At 38.0% G+C, this 15,738-nt stretch overlaps 1 pseudogene; it reads left to right on the forward strand.

The window, feature by feature from the left end:
• Window positions 1–756: 756 nt before the first annotated feature.
• On the forward strand, window positions 757–894 carry LOC111741924 (annotated as a pseudogene).
• The last annotated feature ends 14,844 nt before the right edge of the window (window positions 895–15,738 follow it).

Genomic DNA, 15,738 nt, shown 5'->3' on the forward strand with positions numbered 1-15,738 from the left:
CATGTTTTTTTTTTTAATTTCAGTTGATGATTTATCATTAAAGAGAAAACTTGTAATTCCGGTAGTGGTTTATAAAAGAAAATATTTTCATGCATTAAATTGAATAGGATCTTACAAGAGCATTCCTGTATTATAGGAAGAAATAACAGCAAAGAGTTACGAATGGCTATAATTGTTTCCACTAGTCCTCCCTGCGCCACTCATCCTCCATGAATATCGCAATTTTCTCATTTCACCGAGTTTAACAAGAAACCAAAAATTCCTGAAAAAGCTGAGATTTTTATCTTCACTCTGTCACTTTATGAATTCTCTTAACAGCTTGGACCGTACAATTTTGTACACATGAGACTATCTCCTAAGTCATAAAGGTTGAAATTTTGACCTATGCCTCTTTACTTCTCAGAAGATACCCTTCTATACCTGGTCTACAAATGATTGTTTTTAAAGTCCTCATTCTCCCACCCCCACAAAAGCATTAACTTTTAAAATTGTGACTGAGTCATTTCTTCAAATCTTTTTTAAAAAAAAATGTTAATTCAAACAGATTTGATTTCAAAAATCTAGATATCATTTCCAAATGCTTAGAATTATTAGAGAGTATAAGTGACCAAGTAGACACACAGAAATTCTATCAGCTATAAAAATCATCCACTGGAAAAGTTTCACAGTTAACTGTGCATTTCTTCAGTTATGAGCTTATCTAGATCAACTTCCTCAAATAAATCTGATTATTCTTTGGTTTAAAAAGGAATCACAGTGTTATATGAATGAAGAGAAGTTTGGTACTCCCCTTGACCTGGCGAAGGAGGTCCCATGACTTTACAGTTAAGGTATCACCGCCAATATGTGTTCTCAGGGGGGTTGCTGTTTCACCATTCAGGTGGATGGTATTTTGTGAGCATGTATCAGCCATATAATCATGCTCTGTATTTTTGATAAGTAAATTATAACCAAAAAAAAGTATTTTTAAATCGTTTTTAATAAGTGATATTAACATGAGGCTCAGCAGTTAACTTTTTTTCTACAGCATGTTTAGCTTTACCAAGACATATCTTCAAGGTTTGTTCCATCCATATAATTGAAGAGATGTTAAAAATAGGCTAGAGATATAAATGTTTTATGTACATATCAACTTGAGAGATGTGTTGAATTCTGTATGTTTTGAAATATGTATCAAATTCACTGCAGACAGTAATGATCTAGTATATGGTTCTTTTAGGCATCTTATTTCTCTTCCTGTTTTCTATCTGTAAACTATTTACTACTTAGTATTTTCTCTTCCAGCTGGCGGGCAAGAGAAGGAAAAATGAGATCAAAGTAACCTAATGTTTTCTTACCATAATGGATGTACCAAAATGTCTTATTATAAAGGAGGTAAAATTATATTTCCCAAAGGGAAATTTAGTGTTTATCAATGGGATTTGATTTATTCTAATGTTCAGTCATTTGCATGACATTTGAGAAATATAAGTAAAATAATGACACCTGTATAGGCACAATTAATGATAGTTTCATATTTGTATTTGGACGAGTCAGTTACTCTGGACTTTCTCTTTTTTATACTCTGAAGGTTGTACCAAAGAACCAAGCCCCCATCACCACCATCACCACCTTGCTTTGTTCTCGTTTTACTCTAGAAGGGATATGACAGAGTTAATCAATTCTTACCATGATATTTACTGACCCATTTTTAGTCCGATTTTCCAGATTCCATCTCCTGGGGCACCTGTTACATGCTCCCATATGCTTCTTTTGGTTATTATGCATTAAGAAGTCTACTAGATATCAATCTGAATGACAACATATTTTCCTAACCAAGGAATTCAGTCTATATGGGATTTAGTCTATTTGCAGGAACTATACATAAAAATGCAATCAGTTGAAATGTGTGTGTATGTGTATGCGAGTGTGAGAGAAGAAGACAGAGACAGAAATATAGAGACAGGGAAGCAGAAAGAGCAAGCGCTGGAAACTGCTTCTTGACCCTGAGCTTTCCATGTATATATTACAACCTTCCAAGTTTCCATTCAGAAGCTATTGATTTTACAGACCTTTTTCCTTGTTTTCCAAGGCTTTTTTTGCTATAAAGCACTTTTATATATATTACCTCTTTTGATTATTACAACCACCATTCCATTCCATAATGTAGAAGGACTCTCATTAACTTATCAATTCCATGGGAAAGAAACTTCTTCAGTAAGTGCTTATAAAAAAAGTTACCATAGGAAGCATCTCCTGTAGTACAAAGTTAAGAACAACGAAATGTCAAAACTTTAACTGAAAATGTATCAAGTTGCTGAAAGTACTCTTTAAACAATTCCACCTTAAATTTTACCTTATAAGCAAATAAAATAGATTTAAAGGTTCAAATAAAAACCATTAGTTGAAGTTTTCAGAATATCTTCCACAATTAGAAATGTTTTTCTCTTCCTTAAGATGTACAATTAAGAACTTATGTTAATGGAGAGATAAGATTGATCTGAGTTATCTAACTGACTTTACTCACACAATATTGACAAATTATTCTTCCACCTTAGGTCATTCTTCAAAGTAATAGCAACAAATTCAACTCAGTTTAAACAGGCAGTTTTTTAATATGTGGAAGTTCTATTTTAATACATGGCCCAAGTTTTTTCCAGTATTACATAATATTATTTATCTCAAAAATGTCACATAGTCCATGAAAATTTGAATTGTGATGAATTACTTATGATATTAGCAGATTTAAAGTATTAATGGACTAAATTAAAGGTCATATCTTTGTCAACACAAAGTGCCTTTCACTTATGTGATTAATAACGAAAGAGGCTATTTGGGACTTAATATTTTTTACTAGCTTTCCAGTGTTAGATTGTGATATTCATATCACAAATATGATAGATATTCTTAATCAGTGGTATAAGAATTCTCATTAGGTACTCATTAAACTCCTGCACCTTAAGATAACCTTGGGAAGTGCATTAGACACTAATGAATACATGCTTTTATTGTATAACTCTTATTAATGATAATGGAATTTATACACATGCAGTAAGAAAAGAAAGTACAGATAAACTGTACAAAAAAAATGATAGTAATTGGAATTTTAGATCTTAACACCAAAATAAAAGCTATATTTGTTGATTTGCTAAAATAAAACCGTCTGCATAAATGCCACATGTGAGACAAAAATTAGTTGCAAGAAAAAATCTTCAGACATTTAAAAATGCTTAAATGTTTGGCAATAGTTATGATAAAAAATGAATAAATACCTGGACTTTTTTAGAACGAATAATTTAAAAAAAAAAAAAGCAATCATCTTGGATTCTATAAGATGTTACAGTCAAGTTTCTTAATGTATTTAGTTAGCAACACAATTGATGAATTAATAAGCCATTAATCTCCCCTATGCCCTTTCCGTTTTTATTTATTGTTGTTTTTCATATTTAAAAATACCCCCATGCTCACAAAATGCCTTGCTAAGGGAAAAGACATCATATAGGTTAAATTAAACCATGAGTCAGAGATATTAAGAAGCTATTTGCTTCCTCTTGATTCTGAACACAAGTAAAATTATTTTAATCATATGACTATCCAAACTATTTTTCAAGTTAATCTGCAATTGAGATTTTTCTAAAGCTTCTGATGGACCTTCTCATAAACATTACTGTCTTTCAAGAATTTCTTTTTTTCTTGTTCTCTAAATTATCCTAATGCACTTAAATTCCATTTATTCTTGAATCCTCTTCGGAGAAAAGAACAAAGTCACCATCTTAGAACAGTAGAATCTTAGATCTGAAAGAGACTGAAGAAATTATCTACCTACCAGATAGTAATTATTCTTCTTGAACACCACTAGCATTGAGAAACTCAGTAATATAAAAGGCAGCCCATTTTCAGTTGTTAAAACATTTTGTTATAATTAGCTGAAATCCACTCCGTGGGTAATTTCTGCCGGAAAAGCCTAGCTCTGAAAGCTTAATGGAATAATTTTAATTTCTCTTCCACATAACAGACCTCAAATACATGAATGCTTGTTTCTATGCTGATGTCTCTTTTTCTCACCAAACATCTGCGGCACCGTCAACTATTATTTATATAAGATAGGGTTCATTACCTACCAACCTCTCTGCATAAATGTCAGAGAGATGCTCACCCGCTTCAATAAGGCACCTGGAATTAATCACAATTTACCTGGTGGGGATTTAGTAGTGCTGAAGGCAGGGAGCTTATTATCTTCTGTGAACTGGATACCATTTCTCTATTAATGCAGCCTGGAATTGCATTAGATCTTTTGTCGGCCTCATCACCTTGGATAACCCTCCATATCCATGGATATATTACCAGGGGGGAATTGAGAGGAACTTTTAACAGACCATCTAATCTGCCTCACTGATCCCTTGATCAAATAGCAGTGCTTTTATAGCAGGCTATCTGGAAACCTATATAAATGGGTCATTAAAAGCACTGTAGTTTTTGAGACACTAAAAAAAGGGGGTGGGGAGAGAGATTGTTTAAACATCCCTTATCCATTCCCGTTCTCCCAAATTCAGCATTTATTCTGAGCCACAACCATGTGTCTAGCTGGGACAGAGATGTGAAAAATAGACCCCTGAATCTCATTTCCTAGGGTTCTCGGATAAGCAAATCAACAACAACATTCTGTGTAGAGCAGTGCGATGACAATTTTAATAGTGAAAGAACAAAAGAGGAACACCCAACTCAGCCTAGGTCAGATGAAGGTCATGGGGGCATCACTGAGAATCCCATCTTGAGTTTAATCTTAAAGGAAAAATGAGGGTTCTCATGGCTCCCTCACCTCAGTGCTTTGGTGCTGAAAAATCAATCAATAACAATGCAAAAAAAAACACAAATTTAAAAGATCGATGAATTAATTAATTAAAGGATTGATTAATAGATTATTTAGAAATAGAAAGTATTTCAGGCACGTACCGGTCATGAAAACGAGAGTTTAGTCTCTTCCTAAAGAGCTAAGTAGATTGGCTAAGCAAGAGTTTGTGCTTGTGGAGGAGGTTGGAGAAGTAGATAATGGAGAAAGGAGTGTGAGGAGAGTGACTAGATATGAAAGAACCGGCTAGTTGTGCTCTTGCAAAAGTTCAGGCGAGAAAGAGAAAAATGAAAAAAAAAAGTGGGGACAGATTAGAGAGATACCAAGGACGAAATAGATGTCAGAGGTAAAGGATAGAGATCATAATTTCTTTGTTTCTTGCTTGGGCAACTGTGAAGAAGATTGCATTTACCAACTTTCAAACCACAGGCAGGGCAGGTTTTGAAAGTGGGGAGAATGACAAATCCAGTTTGATTTGGATTAAATTGAAGATGGAGTATTCACAAGAGATGTCCATGAGGTACTGGCCACCCCATACCCACTCTCCATTTGGGGATTGAGGGCAAAGGTCAAAACACAGATATCTGAGCCATTAGGGGTCACAAGTTATAGCAGAAGCCATTGGTGTGGATGAGACTGTGCAGGAAAAGTGCATAGTGTGGCGAAAAAGATGCCAAACATGTCCCAGGGAACATAAGTATCTAAAGGACTGCCTAAGGAAGAGAAGTCTGCAAACTAGACTTCAGAAAGTGGTGAGAGTGGTTTTCTCTATAAGATGACGAGGAGGGGGATGGGGGAAGAGACTAAATATATTTGAATATTGAGTAACAAGGGCCAGCTGAACAGAAGTTGAAAACAAGGGGAGGACAAAATAATTAATGGATCAAGACTTCTTGCATTTATCTACAGTTCTGAAAAGTCTACTATCTCATAGACTTTAATTATAAAAGGAGAACTTTATTCCCAAAGAATACATTTTTCTAAGAAATCAGCAAAAAGGATATTTTCTTCTTTACGAATCACTTTTCCTTTGGCATTTTTCCCATATTCAAGGTTTCCACTAAGCTACCTTCTGATGTTAAAGATTTCTGCCTAGAAGTTTCTGGAAGAGCTGAAATAGGAAAGGAAGTTGGGTCCAAATATGGAGCGTTTGAATTTTATTCTCTGTGAAATAGGAAGCTCTGTATAGTTAATATTCAGCAGTTCTAGACTGCAGTGTTCAGACTTCACTGGTACTGATGTTAAGACCTCGGTTATGCAGAACCCCAGGGATGGGGATCATTCTGGGTAGCTTGACTATCATTTTAAGCAACCAACCTGTTCCCCACACCCCTTTATATTTTTTAATGGATTTTCCCCTAAAACATATCTATAAAAATATTTCTATCTTTAGACTCTTTTCTTATCATGTTATAGTGAGAAAATAGAAGACCCTCATCATTTCACCACCAGGTGTGTCTTGTTGTATCTATTTTCTGCCTTCCCTTTTTATGCCCTGGATGTAGTGTCTCAAGACTGTATCAAAATCTATCCCTCCTTTGGTGTTCTGGATACCATTTCACTCACCTTCATGAAGACTTTGCCTGGCTATTATTAGAAATTATCTCATCTCTCCTCTCTTCTACATCCTTATATTCTCCCTCATTACTAGAATACTCCCTTTAAAATAAAAATATACTATAAATCTCCCACCTTAGAATTAACACACAAATACTTTGGCTAGCCAAGGTCTATGCTTCTCTTCACAGCATAACCTCAAGTGAATGCTGACTGTTCCTGCTGCCTCTACTTCCTCACCTCCCATTTTCACCACAACTGATATTGCGATCCACTTCCCAATTTTGCAGGAGAATTCCAGTGGATTTCCCATGTTGTAGCAGCGTTCTCTTCAACTGTCACGATAGTCAACCTTCCACAAACATGATTCAGTTGGCCCTCATCTTGAAGTACTTTCTTCTGTTGGTTTCTATGACAACACTCTCTAGTTCCCCACTCATTTTACCAATTGCCCCTTCTCAGCTTCTCTTTATTCATTTCTCCTCCTCCTCCCATGATCTTCACTTTCATATGGATTATGAATCTCACAGTCAATAAGCAAAACAGAGATTGTGGCTTGTACCCCAAATCATCTCTTGGTATTCCCCATTCCAGTAAAGGGCACCACCAGTCATTTACATAGTCGCTCCAGCCAAGGACTACATATCTTCCTGGCTACTTCCCTCCCTTCTCTTCACTCCCTATATGCAATCTGCCAACGAATCCTGTTATCCCTACTTCTAAAATGCACCTGGACATCACCCACTTCTCCCCACCTCTACTGCCTCCTCCCTGGCCCAAGAACCATCCTATCCTGTTTGGGCTTTCCTAACCTCCCGACAAGCCCCCTGCTTGTACTTTTACTTCCCTGAAATTCAGGGTAATCGTTTTTAAGCTTTTTCAAATTATTTTAGTCTCCTGAATAAAACTCTCCATTAGCTTCCCACTTCACATAGAATAAAATCCAAACTGTATATCATAGCCTTATATTTGAACCCAACTTTCTTCTGCACTTCAGCTTTTCCAGAATTCTTTCTACTCACCATGCATCACTTTAGCCCCAAGAGCCCTTCTGTTCCTTGAAATCATAAAGCCCTTTCCAACGTTAGGGTCTATGTATTTATAGTCCCTCTACCTGGAACACCCTTCCTTCAGGCTCCTCTTCATTCAAGTCTCTGCTGAAAGGGCACCTGTTAACAGCCTTCCCTAACCTAGACTCCTCTCCCCCAGGCCTAAGTTGGGTCTCTGTCACACGATCCTGTTTCCTTCATCCCATTTTTCACTATCTAAAATTAATTTTCTTTTTATTTCTTTTTTACATTGTTATCTGTCTCTCTCCACTAGAATATAAATTCAATGAAATCAGATATCTTGTCTGTTTGAGTCACTTCTGTATCTCCCCAGTGCCTAGCATATATAAAGTACTTAATAAATAATAAATCAATGATAAACCAGGGATAAATGCTGCTCGGTTTTCATTCTGAGATTCTTGATAAATCAAAATAACATTTATGGAGGTAATAGTTTCTCCCTTAAATGTTGAAAACCTTGTGACTTAGCTGAGGTGTTTGAAAACCTGTGACTTAAAAGTGTAAAGATGCACATAAAGCTTGAAGAAATTTATTTTAACATGGAATCCATACAAGGCCATGTAAACACATTTACATGTGACCTCTCACAATGACATTAAATTTTTTTAGAATTTTAAGCACTTCTGATAATTTTTTATAGTGAGAGGTGTATAAAGAATGTTTTAAAATAGTCTAATTTTATTTTTAAACTAGGAAAACAAACTTTGTGAAAACCACCCAAAATAAAATATTCCAGAGTGAGGCAGGGACCCTGAAAAGTTTTAAAACTTGCAATTGCCCACAAGAGAGGAGTAGGCACTTAAATGGCTATTAGTTGCCATCTCCTATTATGACCCTATTACAGCTCCGGGCCCACAAACTGAGGCATAAAAGAGAGTGAGATTTAACCTCTAGCGGAAGTCATCTTAACAAAGAGGCCACAATTAGTAGTCCAGTATCCCGACCCCTAAAGATTCCTAGGAGCTGCCCAGATTTGCTTGTGAGTCCGTCCCTGCCTGTATACCCACAGTGGTCAGATCTCTTAGAATAGAATACAAGGGCCCCACACTTGTCTTAGGGGAGTGAGTTGCAGAGAGCCAGGTGAGGTGCTGATAAGCCTTTATGCGGATGCTATGAGTTTTATAGAGAAAAGGAACGGGTCAAAATCATTCAGGCCTCCAGCAAGAAAGAAAGGGGAGGGTGGGGATACAATCTCAGCCCGACCAAGCAGTAGAAACTAGATCTGCTGTAAAAAGGACTGTGATTTCCCCCACTGCTTCGTCAGCGCTATTGACTGAGTGGAACCAGAGCATAGCAGCCCTTTATGACCTGCTGCCCATACCTTGGCCTTGAAGCTCAGGGACTTATGTGACCTGGAACTGAGCTTTCTTATCTGTAAATACTCATTCATGGTCACTATTTCCTCACAGGGTTGCTAGAAGAATTAAATAATATGGATAAGTCCATAGTAAGAACTTAATAGAAGACAGCTGTTGTTATCATTACACAAAAGAGCTAAAACCATAGCTTTCGTGCCCACTTTCTATAACTCTTCTCCGTCCGTCTTTGCTGTTGGGCCATCATCTCTCAGAGGGTCTGCTTTGGGATGCACTTTTGTTCCAACAGACTCAATACTGTTTATCTATATAAGTCTTGGTACTTCTGAAAATTAGAAATAAATTTATGGTTTATCATTTACTCCCTGTCTTCCCCGTCATGCTGTAAGCTCCATGAAGGCAGGCAAAGTCCACCCTGTCCATCATACGCTCTTGCAGCCTAGCTTTGGGTCTAAACTGATTTCTCTTTGACTCTTGACTCAATAAATATTTGTTGAATGTTGTTAAGTGGCTAAAAATCTGGTAATCATATCCATCAGCCTAGTGATAAAATACAGATCTGAGCAAAAGTCGGGGGGGCTCCCTTATGAGGAACGCGCGTAAGCTGTAGTGTATATATTGTAAATAACTTCTCTCACAGGCTTGTTTTCTTATTTCTGAGTGGTTCAGCAGAAAGAGCTTTAGAGAAACAGTGACTGAGGGAGGCCATTTACCAACCTCTGTGACCCCATGCCAGCTGACTATTCCAGGGCTTAATATAAAATGGAAATAAATGATAGCCAACCCACAGTAATGTTGTGAAGACTAAATGTTATATGAAAACAATTTTCAATTTTATTTTTAAGGTAGAGTAACCGATTTAAACCCAAGATACAATGGATCCAGTGGAACTTCAGAAGGAAGACTGTCTGCTTGGTGGTTGGAGTATCCCCAGGACACCTCATCAGAAGCAGATCTCGGTGGACCACAGTCAAATCCACTGACACTTAGACTAATGGGAAGTATAATAGACAGTAGACAGTAATTCTTTTCTTGCTTTTCCTCGTTCCATTTAGCTGAAGTTGTTTGATTAGTAAGTTACAGAGCAAAGGGCTGGGGAGTGTAGGAGTATATGACTTTCCTCCAACATGAAAATGAAGATTTCATCTTAGAGCTATACGAAATAAATTAGCATCTGCATTGGCAGTTCTCTAAGTTTTAAATTGTTGCTATTGTACTAAAACAGAGACTCAAATCGTGGAACACAAACTTCAGACATGAAACATCCAGTAACATTTCACATTGTTTTAAGTAAAGTTCAGTAGATAAAACTGAGCCCCACCTAGGGATAAAGCAAGAAGCATTATTTGATAATACTGTGAGCATGTGAGTGGTGCACAACTACTTCCAGTAAAAGCAATGAGCAAAAAATATTTTAACAAGTACTAGTTGACAATGAAACATACGGGTGATAGTCCATTTGTTTTTAATTTCCCCTCAACTGTCGGAGAGAGGGAGATGGAGTTGGTTCATGGTGGTTTCCAGCAGTGAACCCAGACCAGTGATTGGTGTGTTTTTCTTCTCTCCTCCCCAGAAACAGACCACTCAGCCCTGCCAGAGACTCATGAGCCTGGCATAAATTCGTCAGTGTCTGCCTGTTGCTCTCAGCAGGGAATCTCATCCAGCACCTTGGCTCCTCCTCTCCTCATGGGGCTCCATCCACTGACTCCCCAGCCTCCAGGCAAAACAGTTCATTTCTACATGCACCCAGGGCACTATATATTAACCTTTGCATTTCTTTGTCTTTCAGTTTAGCTGATGGCTTTTGGTTTGCACTTAATGGTGCTTTTTACCCTGCCAGCATGCATTGCTTTATCTATTTTTCATACTAAAGGTCAGCCCATGGATTCATCTTGGTAGGAGACCTGTACAGCCCAACAACTATGTCAGGATGTTTTTTTTTTTATCCTTCTCAGGTCATCAGAAATATTCCTAGCATCTCCTTATAGATTTGCCTCTTACCCATGGGCAGCTAAATATTTGAGGACATGTCCTAGGAATGTAGCAAAATATCCAGCTAAAAGTCCTTTATAAGGACAAAACATTTAGCTTGAACAAGAGCTCAAAAAGTGACCTGGAAATTGTTTGTCGTCTCTTATCCAAGTCTGTCCTATCCCTGAAAGAAGATATCCAAGACTTACAACCAACAAATTTACATAATCTTTTGAGTTTCCGAGTCTAAGCAGGGGAGGGGAGAAAAAAGTGGCAGGAAATCAGGCTTAGGTAAAGTCTAACAAAACTGATTATTCACAAGTTTAATTTTAAGGGAGAAAAATAATAAGTGGTTGTGAATTATTTCTTAAGGTTTAGACAAGGCACAATAGATATCATTACTTTAGTCTCTGCCAGCCAAGTTCGAAGCAGAACAAACCAACCTTTCTCTTAGCAAGGCAGGTCTTAAAGGAACTTGATTGCTGCTTACTGCTCCCCTGACTGCTTTGATCAGGAAGGCTAAGAAGGTGGCCATATGGCCTCATTCCCAGCAGGCTCCTTAGCCTGTCTGCTACAGAGAGAAATGCCCCCACGGGGGTTAACATGCTGTACAGGAGACAGAGTGAAAATTGTCCAGTGACAGCCAAGGATGATTCTATAGCTTCAATCAGCCTCACTATGTGAGGAGAACTACATCACATCAGAAAGACTGAAAGGCAGCGCCCACTGGGCCCTCTTCCAATGCGTTTCCTGGGCCCTAGAAACAAAAGACTAGAATTTCCTGAGCTTCTTTTTTAAGTTTACCAGGAACAAAGAACAGTGCATGAGGAGTCAGAAAAAGAGATAAAGGAATTGGGAGGAATCAGGAAGAAATGCCCTGGGCGATAAAGGCAACAGAAACAAAATGCACCCAGGTCTCTGAAGAAAGTGACTCCTAAGGAGATGACAGTTCTCTTGTTACACAACTGCTGCTGGCTTTACACAATGTGTGCATGACCATAGGGGAGGCTTCAGGCAGCCTGGTGACCTTATTTCCTCTCTCCATTAATTGAACAGAGGATAGAGCAGGTGATCCAAAGAGGAGCAACCAGGGTCTCTCTCAGCAGGTCAGAATTTGGAAACAAAAGAGAGAAACCCATATTCTCTTTGGAGGCCAGGAACCATGTCATGTGGGTGTAGTAACAGCTAACAGCCACTGTGCTTAGAACTTTAAGCGTAGGACTTGTTAGGTGAGAATGGGAGAGCAATTTCTACCCACCAGCCATGAAAGCAGAGAGAGCCATGTTGCAGATTAGTTAGAAGTGAGGCAGATGGATAGATGCACAGGTCTCAGGTCCCAGACCAGTTGTCTTCACAGGCAAGCTTGCCAGGGAATATTCTCACTCCCTCAGATTGTTGTATGTTCCTTCTACTTAACAATCGAGCAGAAATCTGCCCTGTCATTAAACTCTAAGCAAAAAGGTCTTCTTTTATTCATTCAACAATATTTGTTAAACCAAACACTGACCCAGGCACTAGACAAAACTAAACAATGACAACAAAATTCAGCCTTTATAGAACTCATTCTAGTGAGTACTGATTAAGAATAAACAAGACAATATAGAAAGTAGATATTATAGCCTGTTACAGTTATAGGGAAAAATAGTGCAGGATAAGAATCATGTTGGGGGGAAGTGCTGCGATATTAAATGCTGAAATTTTAAGTTTTAAAGTAGACTTTTCTCAAATGAGAAAAGATTTTAGGAAAGTGAGGCAGGAGCCATGTGGAAAGCAATTCATGTAGATCAAATAGCCAGTGCGGAAGCCCCGAGGTGGAGACAGCAAGGAGACCAGTGTGGCCGAGCAGACTGAGAGTGGGGAGAGTGATGAAGTCAAGGTCAGAAAGGACAGGGGACACTGATTGTGTAGGGCCTTATAGGCCATTGTAAGGACATTATTGTTTGCTCCAAAAGAAATCAGGAGCCACCAGAGGTGTTCTCTAAGCGAATGGCATTGTCTGACTTTCATTTCAACGGGGTCATTCTCACTGCTCTGTGGAGAACACTGAAGGAAATCCATGATATTAACAGAAGCAGGGGAATGCAATCCAGGAGAGATGATAGGGCTTGGATCGGAACAGTAGCAAGAAAGACAGTGAGAGTTGTTCAGCTCTTAGATGTATTTCAAAAGTAGAAGTGAAGTTATTTCTTGATATTAATTTAGGTTATTATTATTATTTTTTTTTTACATCATTCTTAATACTCTAATCACACACTTACTCACTTTACCTTATGGAACATTGACTTTGTGTTCAGCCCTGTGTTAAGCAATGAAAGATTATTTAAAACAAGGATTCCAGACCCTGTGGAATTTACAATCTAGTTGGGAGGTGAGGAAGACAGCTATTTAAATAATTATAATACTTAGGGGGAGGGTAATTATTGTCATAAATTAAGATCAGCATTAGAGGAGTTCCTGGTTTTGAAGGTGGAGACTTGCCCAATGGCTGCGGGAAACCCCTGCAAAGAACCACCTTATAATGTATATCTATGATATAACACTCCAATATTTATAACATGTTTGATACAAAAATGACTCATTTACAGAAGCTTATAGGTTTCCGTTTTGTTTGTTTTGCAAAATAAATATTTGCAGGAATAGTTGAAATTATCATTTTGTCATGGAGGCTAATATAGGAAGCCTACATTACCAAAGGCTATGACCCTTTAGTAATGTGGGAATTTTACTGCAGTTTCTGGGGCTGCCGCTGACAGAGAGCCTTCAGGTGTCAGCCCTCTTTGGGAATTGCCTGGGCTGAAGAAGATATACCAAAGATATGTCTCCTTCCCAGGGTAACCCAGGCCCCTTCTTCCAACTCAGGACAGCTCTGAAGGGTCTTCCCAGCTCCAGAGTTCCCTGTAGCATTGCTTGTGCTTCACTGAGACTGCATTGCAGCCTGATTTTTCTCTCCCCAGCCCTACTTCTTTCCCTTTCCTCCATAGGTATGATCCCAAGAACAACATAAATGGCCTTTCTTCCCACTAACTCCTTTTCAGAATGGACTTCAGGGAATGTAACATATAGTACCTATAAGTAACACAACCTGGTAAGCCAGATAGATGGACTTCTATATTATATTACCATCAGCAGGCACCTAGTTCCAGGTTAAAGTTTGTCTTGAATTAACTTCTATGACTTCTTTGTCAATAAAAATAACTTTATAACCCAAAGTCTTTCCCTTTTACCCATAGCTGCCAGAAAAGTTAAAGCTAAATTTAATAATTAATTATAAATAAGAACATATTTCTGCTATCTGGAAACATCTACTCCTTCCGATCCTATTTTTCAATCATCTTTGTTTCCATGACATTCAAACTTACAAGCCCTTCAAGTCCCTTTGGGGAAAAAAAATGCCTAATAGTCTGGGAAAAGATATTTGTTGCAAGGATTAATAATGTTTTAGGTACTTCCAGCTGAACTCAGGCCAAGAAACCAGTAATACAGAAAGCATTTATTAACTTCTGTAGCCTAAATAAACTTTTTGCTTTATTCTTAAAGATCATTCAAAAAAGATACAAATCCACCTCCAAAAAGCTTAACAGTAACACAGATTTTCACTGAAGTTGTCTTGAGGATACCATAAACATGAGGGACATGGAATTTAATGCAGTTTTTAAAGGAGCAACATTATAGATGTTCCAGTGGAACATGTTTTGTGGAGTTTCGCACTGTTTATAACGGCCTCCCTCAGTGTTTCTTCTTGGTGAGAGTCAGTCGACCACTTCCAAAGATGGAAATGAAAGGGCCCAGGTCTTCCTTCCCTGAAGCCATCATACTAAGGAGAGTGGACCTTTCTTGCTAAGCGTGAGCCATTAAATGAGAAAACAGGGACCAGGTGAAAAGTGGGTTGGATTGTCTTCACTCCAGAGATAGCAACAGAGGTGTCCTATAATATAATGGGGACAGAAAAGTCCTGACCAGTCTCTTTCTGGAAAAATATTAACAGTACTCCCTCATTTCCAACACCTTACTCAGATATTTTCTTGACATCATCATAATAAGAATTTATTCAGGCAAAAATCATGTATAGATACTAAAGCAAGTTTTGATTAGGAATAAAATATTTACAAAGTCCTCAAATACCTCCAGACAAGTTATATACTAATCACAAAAGGGAAAATTGTAACTTTACAGTGAGGAAATCTGGCTGACATTACATTAAGCAAGTGATCAAAGTTAACATCATAGATCATGGGACACTAGTCTGCCCTCTCACCAGACTGTGAAACTGTAGAGAACAAGGTCCAAGTCTTCATTCCCCCTAGATTCTATACGAACTCTTAGTAGTAAAGGCTAAGGAAACTGACATTTGTTGGGACCCAGTTATGTATTCATAATTCTCTATCAGGTGGTATTTTCCACTTTTACACAAGAAGTAACTAATGGTCAAAGAGTGCAAGGAACTTGTTGAAGGTAATACAACCAGTGATTTCCAGGGTTCAAATCTGAGCCCAGATCTGCTTGGCTCCAAAGCCCATGTTTTATTTATTTTTTCATAGTGCTTTTGGCATGAAATATAGCCATGAAACAATTGAGTTCTTCAACCACATGACAAAGATTTAGTCATCAGAAGAATTGAGAACAAAAAAAAATGTGCACAGGCAGGAGTCGCCAACTTGAATGCCAATGACTGTCCCCTTAACACATAAAATGAGTGAATGAGGCAAGAAAATGGTGCATGGTGGGAGCTGGGGTGAATTGGAGAATGAATGATTCATCATACTACCTTTCAGCTACCTTTAGGTCCAATCTGTTGTTGGCATTTGCAGATGAAAACCCAGGGTTGCCAGTTCTTTTGATGTTTCGCGAGGAGAAAGAGATCTAAATGTGTGTGAAATCTTCCAGTTTTTAAACATTGGTAGCTTGTTTTTAAGAAGTAAATGCTCATCTGGCCAAACTAAACACATCTATGTGCCATATTTGGCTTACAGTCACCAGTTTACAACCTCTGGCATAG

This window comes from Pteropus vampyrus, unplaced genomic scaffold, assembly GCF_000151845.1.
Source record: "Pteropus vampyrus isolate Shadow unplaced genomic scaffold, Pvam_2.0 Scaffold83, whole genome shotgun sequence".
Classification (NCBI taxonomy): Eukaryota; Metazoa; Chordata; class Mammalia; order Chiroptera; family Pteropodidae; genus Pteropus; species Pteropus vampyrus.